The following is a 22,942-nucleotide window of genomic DNA, read 5'->3' on the forward strand; positions in this document are numbered from 1 at the left end:
AAAAAAAAAAACAAGACTTGAGACCATTAGGAGATTTGAATAACATTCAAGTTTTTTTACTATGAATGGATTGAAAGTTTCTGTATTTCAAAATACCCATATACTGAGTTTACTGCAGATACCTTGGTTCTCAGGTATTCATTTGGGTTTTGATATTCTAGATATTTTTTTCTATATATATCTGCTTCAATGTCTATACAATTGGTATAATAATAGCACCTAGCTCAGAAAGTTGTAGTGAGGATGAAATTAAAATATGACCTTGCACATCGTATTGTAAAATGTCAGCTGTTATCGTTAACCTCCCCAATGTGGTCATCTTACTCTCTCTTCACATAGAAATATTTATGACATATTAATAGTGTATTTGACAGTTGATAAATAGGTTCTACTGTATAGTATGTTCAATATGTAAATTAAAACAACTAAACTGAGCTAGATTATGGATGAATGTTCATCTTTATTCAGAAAATGATATGTTGATGACATTCCTGCCCAATGTGGAAAATTTCAAGCTATATTACAATAGAAGAAAATCACTCTTTCTCCCTACCCCACTCTCCACACACCGCCATTCCTTTCCATTATTCAACATCTTCCCAGTACCTTAAACTGAATTAAAACCAGGAAGCCTGTCCTCATTGGATCAAAAATGTAAGAAATAAAAAAGCTACCAAAACAAATAAGCAAATAAAATAATTTCTAGACAATTTTCCTTTGTGCTGTTTTTTTTCATCTTTCAGCTGTTGAATTCTTGTTTTCATATTCCTGTTTCTCAATCCCCTAACTTTAGCAACTCTTGATCCTCTCTTTAGGCTGCTAAATTGGCATGATGCTTGCCTTTCTAAGGAAGGAAAAATTGTTTTTCTATCATTGATGTGATACAACCCTCAACTACTCCCATTTATACCTATGTGATAAAGGCAAACTATAAAAAGTAAAAACAAGACAAAAAAGGTCAAACTTAAAAGTAAAACAGTAAAACTGTAAAAATTAAATTTGGAAGTAGTAAGTTTCCATTAGTATCAACAAATTATAACCTTGTTCAGAAATAACTTGATTAAATAAACCATACAAAATTGAGAATAAGGTATTTAAAAAAAAAAAAAAAAAAGGAATCAACATCCAAGCAGGGAGTGAAGTGGAAGGGCAAGGTGGTAGACAAGTCAGTCAAGTTTGGAAATGGAAAGAAAACAGGCATTGTTTGGTTTTTAATAATTTTATGAAAAGGAACTAAAAATTAATGAAAATCCACTGAACAGTCTTTACTTTTTGTTGTGTACAGTGAAATATATTAAGTGTAAATTCAATATTTCTCAATTTTTGCTTTCATTAAATGACATATTAAAGAACACATTTGAGTAAGTGGAATCTTTTATGAAGCTTTAACATGTGCAGTTTTTATTATTTATAGGTGACTCCATAGGTACATTAACATCTAATGATGAGAAATTAGATGGCATTATAGATCACTTAGCTCATTCCCATGATTCTCCTTTATCTATCTGCTATACAAAGGTAATTATATTTTGGAATTTTCTATGCCAGTTTGGGAAGAGGTTTCTTGTGCAAAACAAGGCTTTGCTTTCATACCTTATATAGTAATACTTATAATTAAGGAATTATGATAATCACTCTTCTACCATCCATTATGGTTAAAGCAAGAAATGAAATACATTTTAGGGAATATTTTTCAAGACAGATTTTTCCACCTGTCTTATATCTTCAAGTTAAAAGCCCTTGTCATTAACTTATTTTCTCATTTTGTTGGTGGTTTCCTCAATGTTTTTTGAAAGTTGTAACTAGCAAATGAGCAGACTGTGGGATAATTAAGATAATTTAGAGTCAGGAGACCACGTTTCTTTTCATAACCCTGTCACTAACACATTGTAAAACTTTAGGAAAACTATGTAGCATATAAGTGAATGTACCAGTAATTTCTAAAATCTTTTCCCACTTAAAATTCTTTGCCATCTAAAGAACTCCTGTAAGTTGACATTGTGAAACATGTTTGAAAGATATTTCTTATCACTAAAACATGACAAATATATAATCATATTAGGCATCTTACCATTTTCTCCACATTGTTCTGGATAAAGATATGGCAGGCAGAGAACTGGTAGATATTCTAAAAGAAAAAAAAACTGTTATTAAAGTTTACAGTGGAGGCAGTTGGATAAAAATCCAATGCTTTCTGAAGTAAAAGCTCTATATTTCCTCACCTAGTGAACTGTAGTGAGAAGTACTATTGTTAAAGAGATAGGAAAGCTGTAACAACAATGGAATTCCCATCACGCGGCTACAATCCCTACTGTCATGCTTATGTCAGATGTGACAAATTTTGAAAAGGTCTGTGCAACTAATATCTGCCATGCACCTCTCTTCTCCAGACAATCCTAAAAGCAAAGAAAAATAGAGGCTTTGATTTTTTTTGTTTGGTGCTGGGTAAAATTGTGATGATACTAAAACATCACTATAAGAAACGTTAATAGGTACTTATAAAGCATCTGAAGATTATGTGTAAAACTAGCTATATGAAAAATGAGGTAAACAGAATATTCAAGTGATCTGTATAGTCTTTATGTGCTGGTACAATCCCATTGGACAGATTATTCTCAAATTAATATAGTGCTACTTTACAGTATCCAAAAGCGAATCACATATTATAGTAATATGATTTCAAAAATCACTGAGGTCATCTGAATTTTGAGCTCGAATTCTCAAGTCAAAGTTCATTCTTCAATCCCTTTTCTTTCTACACTGCGTGTGATAATAGGCAAGTAAGTCACATTACTGGGAATGTGTTTATCTCCTGAACTGTGCCTATTTTACAGACTGAGAGAATGCAATATGCTTATATTAAATAACATTAGAAATAATTGTGTGCGTTTTAATTTCAAATTGAAATGTGCTTCTTTTATTTCATCAGTCATAGTGAGTTTTTATCTAATGCCATTTTAGGGTGATAAAGTTGAAAAAACTCATAATTCCTGATTTCTTTAAAAGCTTATAGATGCTTCCTCCATTCATCTAAATTAATTATTAAAAGGACAAATAAAGTTGAAATGAAGGATAGGAACACTTGTGATGAGCATAGCATAGCATAGACTTGTTGAGTCATTTTGTTGTACAACTCTAATCTATTTTGCATCAACTATACTCAAATAAAACAAAAAGACACTTTACCTCATTAAAAACAAACAAACAAACAAAACTAAACCATAGAATCTCTCCTAACTCCAAACAGGCTGAATGATCAGAAAGAAAGGAACTAGCCACCGTAACAGGCCAAATTATAACCCATTCCTAGACTAGTAAGCAGATGAATCGACACTGGGGAGGAGGAGAAAGTAGTCTCGGGAGCTTTAAATTTAGACTGGCTTGATTCTTCTTCTTTTAACTAGACCTCAGCATCTACAATCAGATGGAGTTCAATATTATTCATCTGTTCTTAAGCCTCCTGTCATATTTTTTCTAAGATCCACCTCTGCATTGACAGATGGCTCTTACATGGTGTTACAAATATTTTTTTTCTGGAAATTCTCTAAGCTCTAACTTATATTTATTTTAGATGATGACAAGTTTTGTTTCATCATCTTAGGTGTTTTACAGAATTTAATTTATGCTATTGCTAATTCAGGTAACTTTCTACTTTATATTTTGTACACATCAGGATAATTTTAATTTATATAACATATTTACAGCTCTCTGAATGAGCGATGAAGTATCTTAAAACATTATGGAAAAAAAAAATAATGTTGAGAGTTACAGACACCAAGAATCCCTACTACTAAAATATATAGCACAGGGTGGGGGGGGGGAGGGATTCAGCGGTTTAGCGCCACCTTCAGCCCAGGCCTGATCCTGGAGACCCAGGATTGAGTCCCATGTTGGGCTCCCTGCATGGAGCCTGCTTCTTCCTCTGCCTGTGTATCTGCTTCTTTCTCTCTCTCTGTGTGTCTCTCATGAATGGATAAATAAAATCTTTAAAATATAGAAATAAATAAAATATACAGCATAAAATAAAAATATATATGTTATATATATATAAATATGTAATCATGTTTTAATATTTAGTTTGCATTGCCTATAATGTTTTATCCACCTACCTCTGGAGATACCATGGATTTTAACACTATTGTTTTCCAGAAAGTGGGTTGAAGAATTTTCCAAGCTATTGTGATAATAATGACTTAAATTAGGCAAAAGGAATTATGGTTAGATCATTTATTTGTATTTCTATCTAAATCTGCCATTTAGCTTTAAAATAGGTAACTTCAAAGACAACAGATTTAAATTTTTGTAATATGTCAGATGAGGCAATGATATTGAAATCTGGAAATAATTATTGCAGTTTATCACTAAAGCTACATTAATTAAACTAGTATTGAGAGAGAGAGGAGAGAGAGAATTCTTGGATCATAAAAGCTAAATTAGTTTGAAGAGTAATATGAGAAATACAGAAAAAAAGGCAAAGAAAGAAAGTTGGAAAAAATGTCCCCAACAAAATAAATTATTTTATAGTACTAAAAGAATTTTGGATCAAGTTAATAAAATTAAAATATTTACTGTAAGTCAGATTGATGAATAATTATCACATTCTCTAAATCCCAACATTTAATTCATAACTAGATTTCTCTCTTTATTCCAGATATATCTTCCAATTTTGTATAACAATAGTACAAATTCTAATTGAATATTTTAGGTGGAATATTATAAATATGAACTAAGTGAATAGTTAAAGAGAAACTGGTTCATAGTTTCTTTTTAATGAAATTAAAAAATTTCTTATGTATGTATGTGTGACAATAGACTGTTGAGAATAATTTGGATCTGTCAATATCTGGCTTTCAGCTTCATTTTTTTCTAAACCAATGCAGTGATGATGATATATCAAATTTTTCTGGATACTATATATAAATAGGTTGAAATTACATGAAAGTATATGCCAAAATTTGAATGTTAATTTTAGAGACATTTTTTAAACAAAAATGTTCATCCTTGGTAAGAGGAGGCAGCAATTTAGTTGTAATTTCTTCACTTCTCATTCAAAAACCAATGAGGTCATCAAGTGTAATCAGAAGATTTTAAAAACTACATTCTCAGCTAAATTAGGACAGAGAAATGCCTCCAAATTTCACATGTGGTAAAAATGTAGCCAAAAAGCAATGCCAGCTAGTGAGACCACATGGGAAGTCAAGGAAGTACCTTAAGGAGAAAAAGCGTCTTGTGGTTGCATATTTCAGAACTCTATAGCACATATTCACTTCCAGAAGAAAACAAAAAGCCTCATCCTGAGAAAAATCTGCAGTTAAGTGTAGAATTGTCACTGTGAATTGAGAAGAAAGAAGGTGCAAAAGTGTGTGGGAGTGCCCAGAGGTGACTGATCTCATAGTTTCTACCAAATATGTCTTCTAAAAGTGACGGCTTCACATTTGAAGAAAGGACTGTGTCTCTTGGTGACAGCAGACTGTAAAAAAATATCAAAGAAAACCCAACTTATCAGTAGAAGTCCCCATGAAATAGAATAGGTTCTAAGGGTCACAGGAAGGATGGCTACACAGAGGTGGCATGAATTACCACTGTAATAACAGATGAGGGAAACCTGAAACTGTGAAGCCTGAAAAGCTCCCCTCTTTTTACACTCCACTGAAACCTCCTGCTATTAGTGCAGGGGAATTAATTCAGTCCAACACAAGCGCTGGAAAAGGAATACTCAAAGCTCCATAGAAGTAGGTTTTCACAAAATATTTTAAAAGATCAATAGGACAATCCTAAAGATGAAAAAAATCACCAAAAAAAAAAAAAAGTTTTCGATAACAAAAACATGATAACGTATTTTCAACACATTTTTGTTTATAATGACGCAGTCAGGTTTATGAAGTAACACCAAGGGTAAACATCCAGAGACTCAAATAACAGTAAATCAGAAGTAGAATCTAATGACAGGACAGCAGTGGAATGTGAAGTGAATTCTGACAAAATGAAAAGAAAGGAAGAAAAAAATCATAAAGAATATATAAAAGAAACACAAAAGAAAATAGACCTGATAGCACAATGAGAACGCAGAAGATAAAAAAATATTGCTACAATTTTATATATAAAGAGAAAGAATATAGTGAATTAAAGTTGACATTATAGATATAGATCATAGGAAAGGGAAATCGAAAGTATGCATATTAGGGTTGACACTAAAAAAAGAAAAACAATTTAAAATAAATTTCCTAAAATATCCTAAATTTGGGGGTTCTTCATCTACAGCACAAAATCCACCATATACAGGATGATATCCAGCTCATATAGCATAAGGGCAAAGGGGAAAAATGCAGTTGTTTCTTGGAAGGAGGATAACAATCTATCTATGCCCCATAAATCTCATGTCTATTTTCAGGATAATATGAATAAATAAATATATATTTAAGTATTATTCATAATATTTAAATAATTCACTTTTTGTTACTAGAGGGATTTCCACTCTAGGTTCCTGAGGATGACTAACATAGCACCAGATACTTGACAGATGAGATCGACAACAGTTTATTTATTTATTAGTCATATATACTCAAAACTTAAGGATTTACAGCAGTGTAGCATCTTATAAAACTAAAAAAAAAAAAAAAAAAAAAAAGAAAAAAGAAAAAGAAAAGAAAAAAAAAAGAAAGTTCCTGAATTCTGGTCTAGCAGGTAAAGAACTTGGAAGTCCTTATTCTGTCCTAACAACAAATAAAAACAAAAAGAAGCTGAAAGATTAACAACTTTTCTTAATCTATCAATGAAGCTATTGGGCAAAACTCTGCCCCCATAATTGGAGAGACAGGTGAATACAGAGAATTCCAAGTTATTGAAGGAGAACCCACGAGCAGAAATCTCTGTGGGAACAGTGTTAATATGGGAAAACCAAATTGTAATTGACAAGTTGGCAGAGACTCACTGTGGACAACTCTGAAGGTTAAAAACTCCAGGAAACCCAGACATGGTGGGGAGAGTGCCCTTACTTTTGTGAGTTTTACCTCCAGAAAATTTCCAAAGTGAATATCAGAGAAAAATCCCCTCCTGCTTCTGGCAGAGGGAGGAGAAAAATAACCATTTTGAAATACTCCAGAGAATTTTTGTGACAAGTCTTGGCCCCAAGAAACACTATTTTGCTAAAGCCTGAATTATTGAGGCTTTTTCAGAGCCTGACTGGCCTCTGGAAAGGGACAGACACTACTCTAGCCTACTCTAGCCCTCTTATCCTAAGGGAGGAAAACAACTGCAAGGCATTAGTTAAGTTTGGGGTACAGAGGTACTAGACTGAGAATCATAGGACAAAAGAATATGTCTTAACATGCCTTACCACCATGTTACTAATAACCAATAATAGTAATACTAGCCTAATAACCAAAACTCTTTTTAAATAGTACATCATGTATGAGCATCAAGAAAAAATTACCAGGCATACCAAAAGGCAAAATAATAATAATAATAATAATAATAATAATAATAATAAATAACAATTTAAAAAGACAGTTTAAGCATCAGACCAAGACAGGGCAGAAATGTCGGGATTTTAAAACTGAGAATTTTTAAACACCTATGATTGGGGGCACATGGGTTGCTCAGTGGTTGAGAGTCTGCCTTTGGCTCAGGGCATGATCCCAAGGTCCTGGGATTGAGTCCCACATCAGGCTCCCTGCAGGGAGCCTGCTTGTCCCTCTGCCTATGTCTCTGCCTCTCTCTGTGTGTCTCTCATGAATAAATACATAAAATCTTAAGAAACCCACCTATGTATGATTAATATGCTAACTGTGCTAATGGATAAAGCAGTTGACATACAAGAATAAATGGGTAATATAAGCAGAGAAATGGGAATTCTAAGAAAGAATCAAAATGAAATGCTAATGACCAAAAACACTAAAGGAAGAGGAAGTGAAATGAAGAATGCCTTTAGCTTATGAAGGGACTGTACATGGCTGAAGAAAGCCTCTGAGCCTAAGGATGTGTCAATAGAAATTTTGAAAACTAAAACATAAATAGGAAAAATCCTGGAAAACAAACAAACTATGTCAGAGTTACCAAGAACTGTGGGACAACCAGAAAATGTGTAGCTTATGTGTAATGGGAATACCAGAAGCAGAAAAAAGAGAGAATGGAGTAGAAAAAAAGTATATTTGAAGCAATAATTATAGAGAATTTCCTTTGAGTTAATGTCAGACCCCAAACTATACATCAAGTAAGCTCAGAGAATGCTATACAGGATAAATGAAAAAAAGCTCAAACTTACATAAAGCAAAAACAAAATCTACCTCTAGACATATCTCATTTGAATTGCAGAAAATAAAAAAAAAAATAAAGGAATTTTGAAAGAGGCCAGGGAGGAAAAAATGTGTTAACTATAGAATAGTAAAAATATAGATTACTTCTCCTTAGAAGCCATACAAGCAAGAAGAAACTGATGTGAAATATTTTAATTATTGAGAGGGGAAAAAGTAGCAACTTAGATTCTGTACCCTGCAAAGCTATCCTTCAAAAAATGAGGGAGAAATAACTTCCAGATAAACAGAATTGAGAGGATTTGTTGCTAGGTGACAGTAGACCTGTCTTGCAAGAAATGTTAAAAAGAATTCTTCAGAGAGAATGAAAATAATATAGGCCAGGAGCTTATATCTGTATAAGGAAAAATGAAGCATCAGAAATGGTGTAAGTGAAGGAACAATAAAAACTTTTTTTGCTATTATACTTAATTATATATATTATTATATATAATATATAGATTATTTCTATAATATGGCTATTATATACAGATATGTATAGAGAGATATCTATATAGATGTTATTGTGTATATGGATATTATATATTATGTATAGATAGATAATCATACATTTATCTATTTATTTATGATATGAATGACAGCAATGTTACAAGGAATAGGAGTGAAGATTTAGGATTATTTTGACATTTCTTGATACCCAGATATGATGTACTATATTTGCCCATGGTGTAGTGTTATATGAAAGAGAGTTTGGATTATTCATCTTGCAAATTCTATGGCAACCACTAAAAAATGGAGAAGAAGGAGAAGGAAGAGAAGAAGGAGAAGAAGGAAGAAGAGGGGGAAAAAGGAGGAGGAGGGAGGGGAGAGTAGTAGGAGGAGAAAGATGTGATACAAAAGGGGAGAAAAAATACAACATTAAATGTCCAATTATACCCCATCAAACTGGCAAACAGTAGAAGACAAATTAGGAACAAAGAGAAAGGGCAACAAATACAAAACAGTAACAAATATGATACATATGAAGATGACTATGTGAATAATCACCTTGAACATTAGTAGCCTAAATGTAACATTTAAAAGCCAGAAATGTCAGAGTGGATCAAAAACCCAGACCCAACTATATGTTGTCTACACCAGATCCACTTTAAATTAAAAAAATACATATGGATTAAAAGTAAATAGATGTCTTCTGCCTATTTTCTTGACTGCAACATTTGTTTTTTAAATGTTGAGTTTAATAAGGTCTTTATAGATCTTGGGTACTAGTCCTTTATCTGATATGCCATTTGCAAATATCTTCTCCCATTCCATAGGTTGTTTTGAGTTTTATTGACTGTCTCCTTCCCTGTGCAGAAGCTTTTTATCTTGATGAAGTCTCAGTAGTTCGTTTTTGCTTTTGTTTCCTTTGCCTTGGGAGACATGTCTAACAAGAAGACATTAACAGACATTCCTCCAAAGAAGGCATACAAGTGGCCAACAGATACATGAAAAAAATGCTTCACACCACTTGACATCTGGAAAATACAAATCAAAACCACAATGAGACACTACCTCACACCAGTGAGAATGGCTAAAATTAACAAAACAGGAAACAACAAATGTTGGCAAGGGTTCAGAGAAAAGGGAACCCTTGTACACTGTTGGTAGGAATCCAAACTGTTACAGTCACCCTGGAAAACAGTATGGAAGTTCTTCAAGAAGTTAAAAATAGAGCTACCCTATGACACAGCAATTGCACTACTAGGTATTTACCCCAAATATACAAATGTAGTGATCTGAAGGGGCACTTCAATGTTTATAGGAGCGATGTCCACAATAGCCAAACTGTGGAAAGAGCCAAAGTGTCCATTAACAGATGAATGGATATATATTACTCAGTCATCAGAAAAGATACTTACCATTTACATCAATGTAAGTGGAACTAGAGGGTATTATGCTGAGTGAAATAAGTCAATCAGAGAAAGACAATTATATGGTTTCACTCATATGTGGAATATAAGAAACAGTGCAGAGGATCATAGGGGAAGGGAAGAAAACTGAATGGGAAGTCATCAGAGAAGGAGAAAAGCCATGAGAAACTCCTAACTGTAGGAAACAAACTGAGGGTTGCTGTAGGACAGGTGGGTGGGGTGATGGGATAATTGGGTGATGGGCATTAAGGAGGGCATATGATATGATGAGCACTGGGTGTTATATGCAACTGATAAATTATTAAACACTACATCTGAAAGGAATAATATACTACATGTTGGCTAATTGAATTTAAATTTAAAAAAGTAAATGGATGGAGATAGACATATCATGCTAGCACTAACAAAAAAGGGGGGAGAATCTATGTTAATCTCAGACATAGCAGACTTCAGAGCAAAGAAAGTTATCAGGTGCAAAGTGGGACATTAGATAATGATGAGGATATGGGGAAGACATAACAATACTTAGTATGTATAAATTTAACAACAAAGTGTCAGAATCTGTATGGTTTAACCCATAGGTTAAATAGAACTAATCCACGATTATAGCTGGAGACTACAATGCTTCTTTGTAACAAATGGAGAGGTCCAGTAGACAGAAAATCAGTGAGGTCATAGTTTATCTCAAAGGTACCATCTGTCAACTGGACATAATTGTCATCTATCAACTGTTTCATCCAGGATACGTGGAACATTTACAGAAGAAAAGAAAACACATTTTGGACCATAAAACACAACTTGACAAATTTTAAAAAATAAGAAATCATACAATGTCTGCTTCCAAACAAAATGGAATTAAATGAGAAATCAATAACAGGAAGATTGGTAGGAAATCCCCAAATACTTGGAGATTGTATTCATCAGGGCTCTCCAAAGAAAGAGATCGGCAGGAGAAATTTATTTAGTTATTATGAGGATTTGGTTCATGTGATTACAGAGTCTGAGAAGTCCCATGATCTGATGTCTGAAAGCTGGAAAACCAGAAAATCCAGAAGTATAATTCACTCCAAGTCTGAAATCCTGAGAACCATGAGAGTCAATGGTATAATTCCTAGTCCAAGGGCTGGAAAATCTAAGATGAGATGTCCCAGCACACACAGGCTGGAAAAAGGAGATGATTTCCACCTTGCCCTAGCTTTTGTTTTGTGTCCTTAGTGGATTGGATGATGCCAATCCACATTGGGAAGGATAATCTATTTTACTGAGTCCACTATCTCAAATGCTAATCTCATCTGGAAACCTCCCACAGAGGGATTGAAAAATAATAATCGGGACCCACCATGACCAGGCAAGTTGGCACATAATATTAACCATCACAGAGATTAAACGACATATTTATAAACAATACCAGGATCAAAAAATAAATCTCAACAAAAATTTAGAAGTATTTTGAATTATATGAAGATGAGAAAAGGTCATCCAAATCTGTGGGATACAACAAAAGTAGTGCTTTGAGGGATAAGTAGTCTCCCATCTTAGAAAATTAAACAGACAAAAATAAATTAAAACTAAGCAGCAGAAGGAGGAGGGGCAAGACGGCGGAAGAGTAGGGTCCCCAAGTCACCTGTCCCCACCAAAGTACCTAGATAACCTTCAAATCATCCTGAAAATCTACCAATGTGGGCTGAGATTTAAAGAGAGACCAGCTGGAATGCTCCAGTGAGAAGAGTTCGCGCTTCTATCAAGGTAGGAAGACGGGAAAAAAGAAATAAACAAAAGGCCTCCAAGGGGGAGGGGCCCCGCGAGGAGCCGGGCTGAGGCTGGGGCGAGGGTCCCCAGGACAGGAGAGCCCTGTCCCGGAGGAGCAGGAGCTGCACCGACCTTCCCGGGCGGAAAGGGGCTCGCGGGGAGATGGAGCAGGACCCAGGAGGGCGGGGATGCCCTCGGGCTCCCGGGGACACTAACAGACACCTGCGCCCCGGGAGATGCGCCGAGCTCCCTAAGGGCTGCAGCGCGCACGGCGGGACCCGGAGCAGCTCGGAGGGGCTCGGGGGCGGCTCCGCGGAGGGGGCTGCGGGGCGGGAGCAGCTCGGGGCGGGGGGTCGGGCGCGGCTCTGCGGAGGGGGCTGCGGGGCGGGAGCGGGAATCCAATAGCGCAGGCCCCAGAGGACAGGGCGCCGGGACACAGCCCAGGATCCGGCCTCCCCCGGGACAGGCAAGGCCGGGAGGGCCCAGGACAGCCAGGACGCTCCTGCCCCGAGCTGAGCAGATCAGCGGCCCCGCCCGGAGCCTCCAGGCCCTGCAGACGGAGAGCTCTGGAGCTACTGCGGGGGCTGACTCCAGGGCTGCAGAGCTGGCCCCGCCACTGCGGTTGTTCCTCCTGCAGCCTCACGGGGTAAACAACCCCCACTGAGCCCTGCACCAGGCAGGGGCAGAGCAGCTCCCCCAAGTGCTAACACCTGAAAATCAGCACAACAGGCCCCTCCCCCAGAAGACCAGCTAGATGGACAAGTTCCAGAGGAAGCCAAGTACACAGAATCAGAAGATACTCCCCCGTGGGTTTTTTTTGTTTTGTTTTGTTTTATTTTGTTTTGTTTTTTTGTTTGTTTGTTTGCTTTTTGATTTCTGTTTGCTTTCCCCACCCTTTTTTTCCTTTCTTTTTCTTTCTCTTTTTCTTCTTTTTTTTCTTTTTTTCTTCCTTTTTTCTTTTTTCTGTTTCTCTTTTCTTTCCTTCTTTCTCTCCTCTCTTTTTCTCCTTTTCCCAATACAACTTGCTTTTGGCCACTCTGCACTGAGCAAAATGACTAGAAGGAAAACTTCACCTCAAAAGAAAGAATCAGAAACAGTCCTCTCTCCCACAGATTTACAAAATCTGGATTACAATTCAATGTCAGAAAACCAATTCAGAAGCACTATTATACAGCTACTGGTGGCTCTAGAAAAAAGCATAAAGGACTCAAGAGACTTCATGACTGCAGTATTTAGAGCTAAGCAGGCAGAAATTAAAAATCAATTGAATGAGATGCAATCCAAACTAGAAGTCCTAACGACGAGGGTTAATGAGGTGGAAGAACGAGTGAGTGACATAGAAGACAAGTTGATGGCAAAGAGGGAAACTGAGGAAAAAAGAGTCAAACAATTAAAAGACCATGAAGATACATTAAGGGAAATAAACGACAGCCTGAGGAAGAGAAACCTACATTTAATTGGGGTTCCCGAGGGCGCCGAAAGGGCCAGAGGGCCAGAATATGTATTTGAACAAATCATAGCTGAAAACTTTCCTAATCTGGGAAGGGAAAGAGGCATTCAGATCCAGGAAATAGAGAGATCCCCCCCTAAAATCAATAAAAACTGTTCAACACCTCGACGTTTAATAGTGAAGCTTGCAAATTCCAAAGGTAAAAAGAAGATCCTTAAAGCAGCAAGAGACAAGAAATCCCTGACTTTTATGGGGAGGAGTATTAGGGTAACAGCAGACCTCTCCACAGAGACCTGGCAGGGCAGAAAGGGCTGGCAGGATATATTCAGGGTCCTAAATGAGAAGAACATGCAACCAAGAATACTTTATCCAGCAAGGCTCTCATTCAAAATGGAAGGAGAGATAAAGAGCTTCCAAGACAGGCAGGAACTGAAAGAATATGTGACCTCCAAACCAGCTCTGCAAGAAATTTTAAGGGGGACTCTTAAAATTCCCCTTTAAGAAGAAGTTCAGTGCAAGAATCCACAAAAACAAGGACTGAATAGATATCATGGTGCCACTAAACTCATATCTGTCAATAGTAACTCTGAACGTGAACGAGCTTAATGACCCCATCAAAAGGCGCAGGGTTTCAGACTGGATAAAAAAGCAGAACCCATCTATTTGCTGTCTACAAGAGACTCATTTTAGACAGAAGGACACCTACAGCCTGAAAATAAAAGGTTGGAGAACCATTTACCATTCAAATGGTCCTCAAAAGAAAGCAGGGGCAGCCATCCTTATATCAGATAAACTAAAATTTACCCCGAAGACTGTAGTGAGAGATGAAGAGGGACACTATCTCATACTGAAAGGATCTATCCAACAAGAGGTCTTAACAATCCTCAATATATATGCCCCAAATGTGGGAGCTGACAAATATATCAATCAATTGATAACCAAAGTGAAGAAATACTTAGATAATAATACATTTATACTTGGTGACTTCAATCTAGCGCTTTCTATACACGATAGGTCTTCTAAGCACAACATCTCCAAAGAAATGAGAGCTTTAAATGATACACTGGACCAGATGGATTTCACAGATATCTACAGAACTTTACATCCAAACTCAACTGAATACACATTCTTCTCAAGTGCACATGGAACTTTCTCTAGAATAGACCACATACTGGGTCACAAATCGGGTCTGAACCGATACCAAAAGATTGGGATCGTCCCCTGCATATTCTCAGACCATAATGCCTTGAAATTAGAACTAAATCACAATAAGAAGTTTGGAAGGACCTCAAACACGTGGAGGTTAAGGACCATCCTGCTACAAGATGAAAGGGTCAACCAGGAAATTAAGGAAGAATTAAAAAGATTTATGGAAACTAATGAGAATGAAGATACAACCGTTCAAAATCTTTGGGATGCAGCAAAAGCAGTCCTAAGGGGGAAATACATCGCAATACAAGCATCCATTCAAAAACTGGAAAGAACTCAAATTCAAAAGCTAACCTTACACCTAAAGGAGCTAGAGAAAAAACAGCAAATAGATCCTACACCCAGGAGAAGAAGGGAGTTAATAAAGATTCGAGCAGAACTCAACGAAATCAAGACCAGAACAACTGTGGAACAGATCAACAGAACCAGGAGTTGGTTCTTTGAAAGAATTAATGAGATAGATAAACCATTAGCCAGCCTTATTAAAAAGAAGAGAGAGAAGACTCAAATTAATAAAATCATGAATGAGAAAGGAGAGAGCACTACCAACACCAAGGAAATACAAACGATTTTAAAAACATATTATGAACAGCTATACGCCAATAAATTAGGCAATCTAGAAGAAATGGACGCATTCCTGGAAAGCCACAAACTACCAAAACTGGAACAGGAAGAAATAGAAAACCTGAACAGGCCAATAACCAATAACCAAGCAGTCATCAAAAAACTCCCAAGACACAAAAGTCCAGGGCAAGATGGCTTCCCAGGGGAATTCTATCAAACGTTTAAAGAAGAAATCATACCTATTCTACTAAAGCTGTTTGGAAAGACAGAAAGAGATGGAGTACTTCCAAATTCGTTCCATGAGGCCAGCATCACCTTAATTCCAAAACCAGACAAAGACCCCACCAAAAAGGTGAATTACATACCAATATCCCTGATGAACATGGATGCAAAAATTCTCAACAAGATACTAGCCAATAGGATCCAACAGTACATTAAGAAAATTATTCACCATGACCAAGTAGGATTTATCCCCGGGACACAAGGCTGGTTCAACACTCGTAAAACAATCAATGTGATTCATCATATCAGCAAGAGAAAAATCAAGAACCATATGATCCTCTCATTAGATACAGACAAAGCATTTGACAAAATACAGCATTCTTTCCTGATCAAAACTCTTCAGATGTAGGGATAGAGGGAACATTCCTCAAAATCTTAAAAGCCATCCACGAAAAACCCACAGCAAATATCATTCTCAATGGGGAAGAACTGGGAGCCTTTCCCCTTAAATCAGGAACAAGACAGGGATGTCCACTCTCACCACTGCTATTCAAGATAGTACTGGAAGTCCTAGCCTCAGCAATCAGACAACAAAAAGTCATTAAAGGGATTCAAATTGGCAAAGAAGAAGTCAAACTCTCCCTCTTCTCCGATGACATGATGTTCTACATAGAAAACCCAAAAGCCTCCACCCCAAGATTGCTAGAACTCATACAGCAATTTGGTAGCGTGGCAGGATACAAAATCAATGTCCAGAAATCAGTGGCATTTCTATACACTAACAATGAGACTGAAGAAAGAGAAATTAAGGAGTCAATCCCATTTACAATTGCACCCAAAAGCATAAGATACCTAGGAATAAACCTAACCAAAGATGTAAAGGATCTATACCCTCAAAACTATAGAACACTTCTGAAAGAAATGGAGGAAGACACAAAGAGATGGAAAAATATTCCATGCTCATGGATTGGCAGAATTAATATTGTGAAAATGTCAATGTGGGATCCCTGGGTGGCGCAGCGGTTTAGCGCCTGCCTTTGGCCCAGGGCGCGATCCTGGAGATCCGGGATCGAATCCCACTTCAGGCTCCCAGTGCATGGAGCCTGCTTCTCCCTCTGCCTTGTGTCTCTGCCTCTCTCTCTCTCTCTCTCACTGTGTGCCTATCATAAATAAAAAAAAAAAAAAAGTCAATGTTACCCAGGGCAATATACACGTTTAATGCAATCCCTATCAAAATACCATGGACTTTCTTCAGAGAGTGAGAACAAATTATTTTAAGATTTGTGTGGAATCAGAAAAGACCCCGAATAGCCAGGGGAATTTTAAAAAAGAAACCCATATCTGGGGGCATCACAATGCCAGATTTCAGGTTGTACTACAAAGCTGTGGTCATCAAGACAGTGTGTTACTGGCACAAAAACAGACACATAGATCAATGGAACAGAATAGAGAACCCAGAAGTGGACCCTGAACTTTATGGTCAACTAATATTCGATAAAGGAGGAAAGACTATCCATTGGAAGAAAGACAGTCTCTTCAATAAATGGTGCTGGGAAAATTGGACATCCACATGCAGAAGAATGAAACTAGACCACTCTCTTTCACCATACACCAAGATAAACTCAAAATGGATGAAAGATCTAAATGTGAGACAAGATTCCATCAAAGTCCTAGAGAAGAACACAGGCAACACCCTTTTTGAACTCAGCCACAGTAACTTCTTCCAAGATACATCCACGAAGGCAAAAGAAACAAAAGCAAAAATGAACTATTGGGACTTCATCAAGATAAGAAGCTTTTGCACAGCAAAGGATACAGTCAACAAAACTAAAAGACAACCTACAGAATGGGAGAAGATATTTGCAAATGACCAATCAGATAAAGGCCTAGTTTCCAAGATCTATAAAGAACTTTTTAAACTCAACACCAAAGAAACAAACAATCCAATCATGAAATGGGCAAAAGACATGAACAGAAATCTCACAGAGGAAGACATAGACATGGCCAACATGCACATGAGAAAATGCTCTGCATCACTTGCCATCAGGGAAATACAAATCAAAACCACAATGAGATACCACCTCACACCAGTGAGAATGGGGAAAATTTACAAGGCAGGAAACCACAAATGTTGGAGAGGAATAGGAGAAAAGGGAACCCTTTTACACTGTTGGTGGGAATGTGAACTGGTGCAGCCACTCTGGAAAACTGTGTGGAGGTTCCTCAAGGAGTTGAAAATGGACCTGCCCTACGACCCAGCAATTGCACTGTTGGGGATTTACCCCAAAGATACAGATGCAATGAAACGCCGGGACACCTGCTCCCTGATGTTTCTAGCAGCAATGTCCACAATAGCCAAACTGTGGAAGGAGCCTTGGTGTCCATCGAAAGATGATGGATAAAGAAGATGTGGTTTATGTATACAATGGAATATTACTCAGCTATTAGAAATGACAAATACCCACCATTTGCTTCAACGTAGATGAAACTGGAGAGTATTATGCTGAGTGAAGTAAGTCAATCAGAGAAGGACAAACATTGCATGTTCTCGTTCATTTGGGGAGTATAAATAATAGTGAAAGGGAATATAAGGGAAGGGAGAAGATGTGTGTGGGAAATATCAGAAAGGGAGACAGAACATAAAGACTTCTAACTGGGAAACGAACTAGGGGTGGTGGAAGGGAGGGAGGGTTGGGGGTGGGGGTGAATGAGTGACGGGCAGTGAGGGGGGCACTTGACGGGATGAGCACTGGGTGTTATTCTGTATGTTGGCAAATTGAACACCAGTAAAAAATGAATTTATTATAAAAAAATAAAACTAAGCCACAGAAAAATAATAATTAGAGGAGAAGCAATGAAATTAAAACTTGGAATCAGTAGAGAAAATGAAAAGCAAAAACTGGTTGTTTGAAAAGATTGATAAAATAAGTTTCTAGTTAATCCAACTAAGAATAAAAGAGAGAAGACACAAATTGCCAATGTTATATGAAAGAGAGAACATCAGTATGGTTCTTGTAGACATTAAAAGGACAATAAACGAGTTTTATGAAGTACTCTTTATCCACGTATTTGATAACCTAGGTGAAATGGACCAGTTCTTTGAAAGACAAATCTGATGAAACTCACAGAGGAAGAAATAGACTTTCTGAATAAGCCTATATTTATTAAGGATATTGAAGGTATAATTAATGACCTTTCAAAAGAAAAAGCACAAGCTGCAGTTGAGTTTACTAGCGAATATTATCAAACATTTAAGGAAGAAATTGTCATTTCTCTGCAACGTTGTCCATAAAATAAAGATAGTGGGAAGACTTCCTAACTCATTCTGGGAGGCTAGGATTATTCCAATACCTAATCCAAATAAAGACATTATAACAAAAGAAAACTACAGACAAAGGTCTCTTATGAACATGTATGCAAAAATTTTTAAACAAAACATTAGGAAGTTCAATTCAACAATGTTTAATAAGAATCATACACTATGACTACCTTGAATTTATTCTGGGTAATGAAAAACCAGTTCAACATTCAAAAATCAATTAAATTAATATGAACCATTATACCAACTGACTAAAAAGAAAATTCACATGATTATATTAGTTGATGCAGAAAAAAGCATTTTACAAAATTCCAATACCAATTCGTGATAAAACAAAACTAAACAAAACCTCTTAGTAAGAATTGAAGGGAATTTTTTCAACTTGATAATGACAATCTACAAAAACCTATAGCAAACATCATGCTTAAAACTGAGAAACTAAAAATAAAATAAAATAAATTAAATTAAAATAAAATAAAACTGAGAAACTCAGTTTTTCTCAAACTGATATATATAAATTATGTCTCAAAATCCCAACAAGTTGTTTTGTGGATATCAACAATCGTGATTCTAAAGTTTATATGGAGATACAAAAGACCCAGGATAGTCAACACAATATTGAAGGAAATGAACAAAATTAGAGGATTGACACTATGCAACTTTAAGACTTACTATAAAGTTATAGGAATCAAGATAGCATAGGATAGGTGATAAAACAGATCAACAGATAAGTAGAATAGAACAGGAAACCCAGTAATAGACCCACATATTCACAGTCAATTGGTATTTGGAAAAAAGGAAAGGCAGTACAATGGAGCAAAGGGCCTTTTCCACAAATGGTGTTGAAACAACTGGACTTCCACAAAAAAAAAAAAAAAGAAAGAAAAAGAAAAAGAAAAAGAAAAAGAAAAAAAATTCTAAACCCAGGCTCTAACACAGCTTTCCAGATGTTAAAATGGAAGAGATTAAAAAAAATAATAATAAACTAAAATGTGAGAGATTTAAATGTAAACTGTAAAACTACAAAACTCCTAGATTAAAACATAGGGAAAAAAACCCTAAATAATCTGGGCCATGGCAGTTACTTTTTAGGTACATCAAAGCCACAATCCATGAAATAAATAATTGATAAACTCTACTTCATTAAAATGAAAAATTTTGCCCATCAAAAGAAACTGTTAAGACAACGTACAGACTGGGTGAGAATATTTGGAAAAGATATATTTGTAAAATGCTTTTAAAGTTTATTTCATATGTATGTCACATGATTCTTGTTTTTATTTGCCCAGTATGCCTTGATTCAAAAATATAAATAAAAGTAACTAATTTCTTAAAACATCTTATAATTAAGAAAAATAGTCTTTTAAAAACAGAAATACCATGTTCTATGATAGAGTCAACTTGAGAAATATGTTTACTTCTTCTGGGTATTTAACATGTTCCCTTGAGTCACTATTATTCATTGATTTAAATTTTTAATTTTAATATTATAAGGTAAAGTCACACTGTAAAAAAAATAATAGATTTGAGGCATAAAAAAAAGATAAAGTCATTATTTATCTCTCTCAGCCAACTTGGTCCTATGTATAACATATTTAATAATTTGGTGAGGTATCATTACATGAATTTATTTTTAGCACTTTTTCTATTTCATGAATGCTAAAACATATTCATGTTTCTTTTATATAATATTGCATAGTTCTATAAAATTGTCTGTCAAAACAGTTTGTGTTACTTTTTGATCTTTGACAATTTTAAAGGAAAGTCCATGTCATGAATTCACTTTAAAGCTGGGGATTGCTTATAGGCAGAATAAATACAGAAATGTGTTTCTTCTCTTTATTGAGTGATTCAGTGCATCATTAATAAAATATAAGTCTTAATCCAAAGATATCACTGGATTTATTTCCATTTTAAAAGTCTAATTAATTATAAAGAATAAAATGGTACATGTTTTTCAGTAACAGAAGTGGTTAGGAGCATAGGCTCTGGAACCATTGCACATTGATCTCAAATTGCTTCTAAATGTCATTGAATAAATAAAATAAAATTTAAAAATCTTTTGCATATTAAATGGCTTCTCAATGCTTTAGTTCTACCCATGAAGTAGGAATAACTATAGTTCCTGCATTTAGGGGTTGTTGTAAGTAATGACACTATACAGGAAGCATTTATAACACTTTTTGGCACTTTTAAAGAAATGGTCCCTCTTTAAAATATGTATATACTTTTTTCATGAATACTTTGGTGGAAGTCAAATCAACAGCAATCAGGCTATGAATAATTCAATAGTAAATTAGCCCAAGTAAAAATGTAAGTGGGTTGTAGAGAAATTAGCAAAATAAATTATCATATTTCAAACATAGCCAATTTATTCTTCAGATTTAACAAAGGCATATTTTTTGTTAATTTTTAAAGGAACATATTTCAGAGGGCTAAGGACAGAAGATGATCTGAAAAATATTGGCTGTGAATACAGTGGGTGGGAGCCCACATGCTTGGTATGTTTGCCAACACTCAGATATGCTCTGTATATACTTTTGTTCATTTTGTCTTTTTTTGTGGACTGGTCCTTTTACAAGCCTATAATTATATTGCAGATAAAATAGAGAAGGGTTAAGTATGCATTTTTTTGCTATAATTCACTTTTTGAATAATCCTTCCTATATGTATCTATTCTGCTAAATAAGTCAAGACTTAGACTGAGACCCACACAGATGGAAAGATTTATGTCACTATTCATTTGATACTACAACAGCCATTTTTGACACTAAATGCAAAGCACTATCATAGACATTTCTAAAATCAAACAAATGGACTTAGATTCACTTTAAATCTATATGGAAAAGAAGTTTTGTTTACCGAAGCCAGTAATTGATAATAGACTACATTTTTTAAAAATTTTTATTTATGATAGTCACAGAGAGAGAGAGAGAGAGAGAGAGAGAGGCAGAGGGAGAAGCAGGCTCCCTGCACCAGGAGCCCGAGGTGGGATTCGATCCTGGGTCTCCAGGATCGCGCCCTGGACCAAAGGCAGGCACCAAACCGCTGTGCCACCCACGGATCCCCGATAATAGACTACATTAATAACAGTATAAATTTCATGAAAAGAGAGTTTGAGCTTCTGTTTCACCTTGTTGACAAAACAAAACAAAACAAAACAAAACAAAAACAAAAACAAAAACAAAAAAACCTCCTGAATTATTTTGCTCCCTTTCCCTTTCTATTGGAATACATAAATCTTTTAAAGAAAAACTAACATAGTAGCAAATATTTTGAAATAAAAAGGAGATTCAAAAGATTTGTTGCTCACCCAAAATCTTTGTCTACTTTGTAAAATTAAGATTAAAAAAAAAGTATGTATGGTCATAGAAGCTCAAGTAAAGATTTACAGATGGAATTCAAAAGTGCTAATACTTTGGCTCAGTATCGGAAAGGACTTTCTAATGGATTTCATGTTTGCAGTCAGATTTATTACTTTGAGTTAGTCTCTTGCTGCCAGAAGTATTTAATCATAGGCAAGTATTTAATCTATGAAGATTTCCCCACGATTTATTTTTTTAAAATAAGTAAAAATTATTACAAATAAGAAAGTAGATGTCTTTCTAGACTATACATTTACTCACTAGTAAATGTTTATTAAATTATGGCTTTGGTGCACAAAACAATCTGGCAAACATATAATTAGTATTTTAAAATAGAAAAATTATTCTATTGTAAGACAAAATTCCAAATTTTTAAAAAGATTTTATTTATTCATGAGAGACACAGGGAGGGGGGTGGGGGCAGAGACACAGGCAGAGGGAGAAGCAGGCTCCATGCAGGGAGCCTGATATGGGAATCTATCCCAGGACTCCAGGATCACGCTCTGGGCGAAGGCAGACGCTCAACCACTGAGCCACCCAGGAATCCCCAAAATTCCAATTTTTTAGAAGCATTGGGACAATTGAGCATTATCTTTTCCAATTTCAAGGGAAAGTAACAATTTCCCACTTAAATCCTCCCTTGATTATGCTTGTTATGTATAAACATATCCATATGTTTTTTTTCTAAATTACTGTTAGCACTCTTCAAATTATTATAATAAATATGAAACATGCTAGACATATTTAAAGTGACAGGTAATAGAATTGGTGAACTTGAATTTTGATCAATATTAATTACAAAACCTGAAAAACGGAAAGAAATGTACATTTGAATGCATATATACAAACTTCAGATCTGTGGATGAAACTAAAAACATATATGTGCATTGGGACTCATG

General features: G+C 35.7%; 1 long non-coding RNA gene across 3 annotated transcripts in view; it reads left to right on the forward strand.

Moving 5' to 3' along the window:
* Positions 1-8,598: 8,598 nt before the first annotated feature.
* LOC144282958 (uncharacterized) overlaps positions 8,599-22,942 on the forward strand; it is a 52,393-nt gene continuing 38,049 nt past the window's right edge. For 2 of the 3 annotated variants that reach the window (XR_013351366.1, XR_013351365.1), the window contains exons 1-2: positions 8,618-8,679; positions 21,097-21,179. This is a non-coding gene — a long non-coding RNA (uncharacterized LOC144282958). Of the gene's footprint in view, positions 8,680-21,096; positions 21,180-22,942 lie in introns of all 3 variants that reach the window. The other variant, XR_013351367.1, reaches the window with a different exon arrangement.

This window comes from Canis aureus, chromosome 14 (genome assembly GCF_053574225.1).
Source record: "Canis aureus isolate CA01 chromosome 14, VMU_Caureus_v.1.0, whole genome shotgun sequence".
NCBI classification, from domain to species: domain Eukaryota; kingdom Metazoa; phylum Chordata; class Mammalia; order Carnivora; family Canidae; genus Canis; species Canis aureus.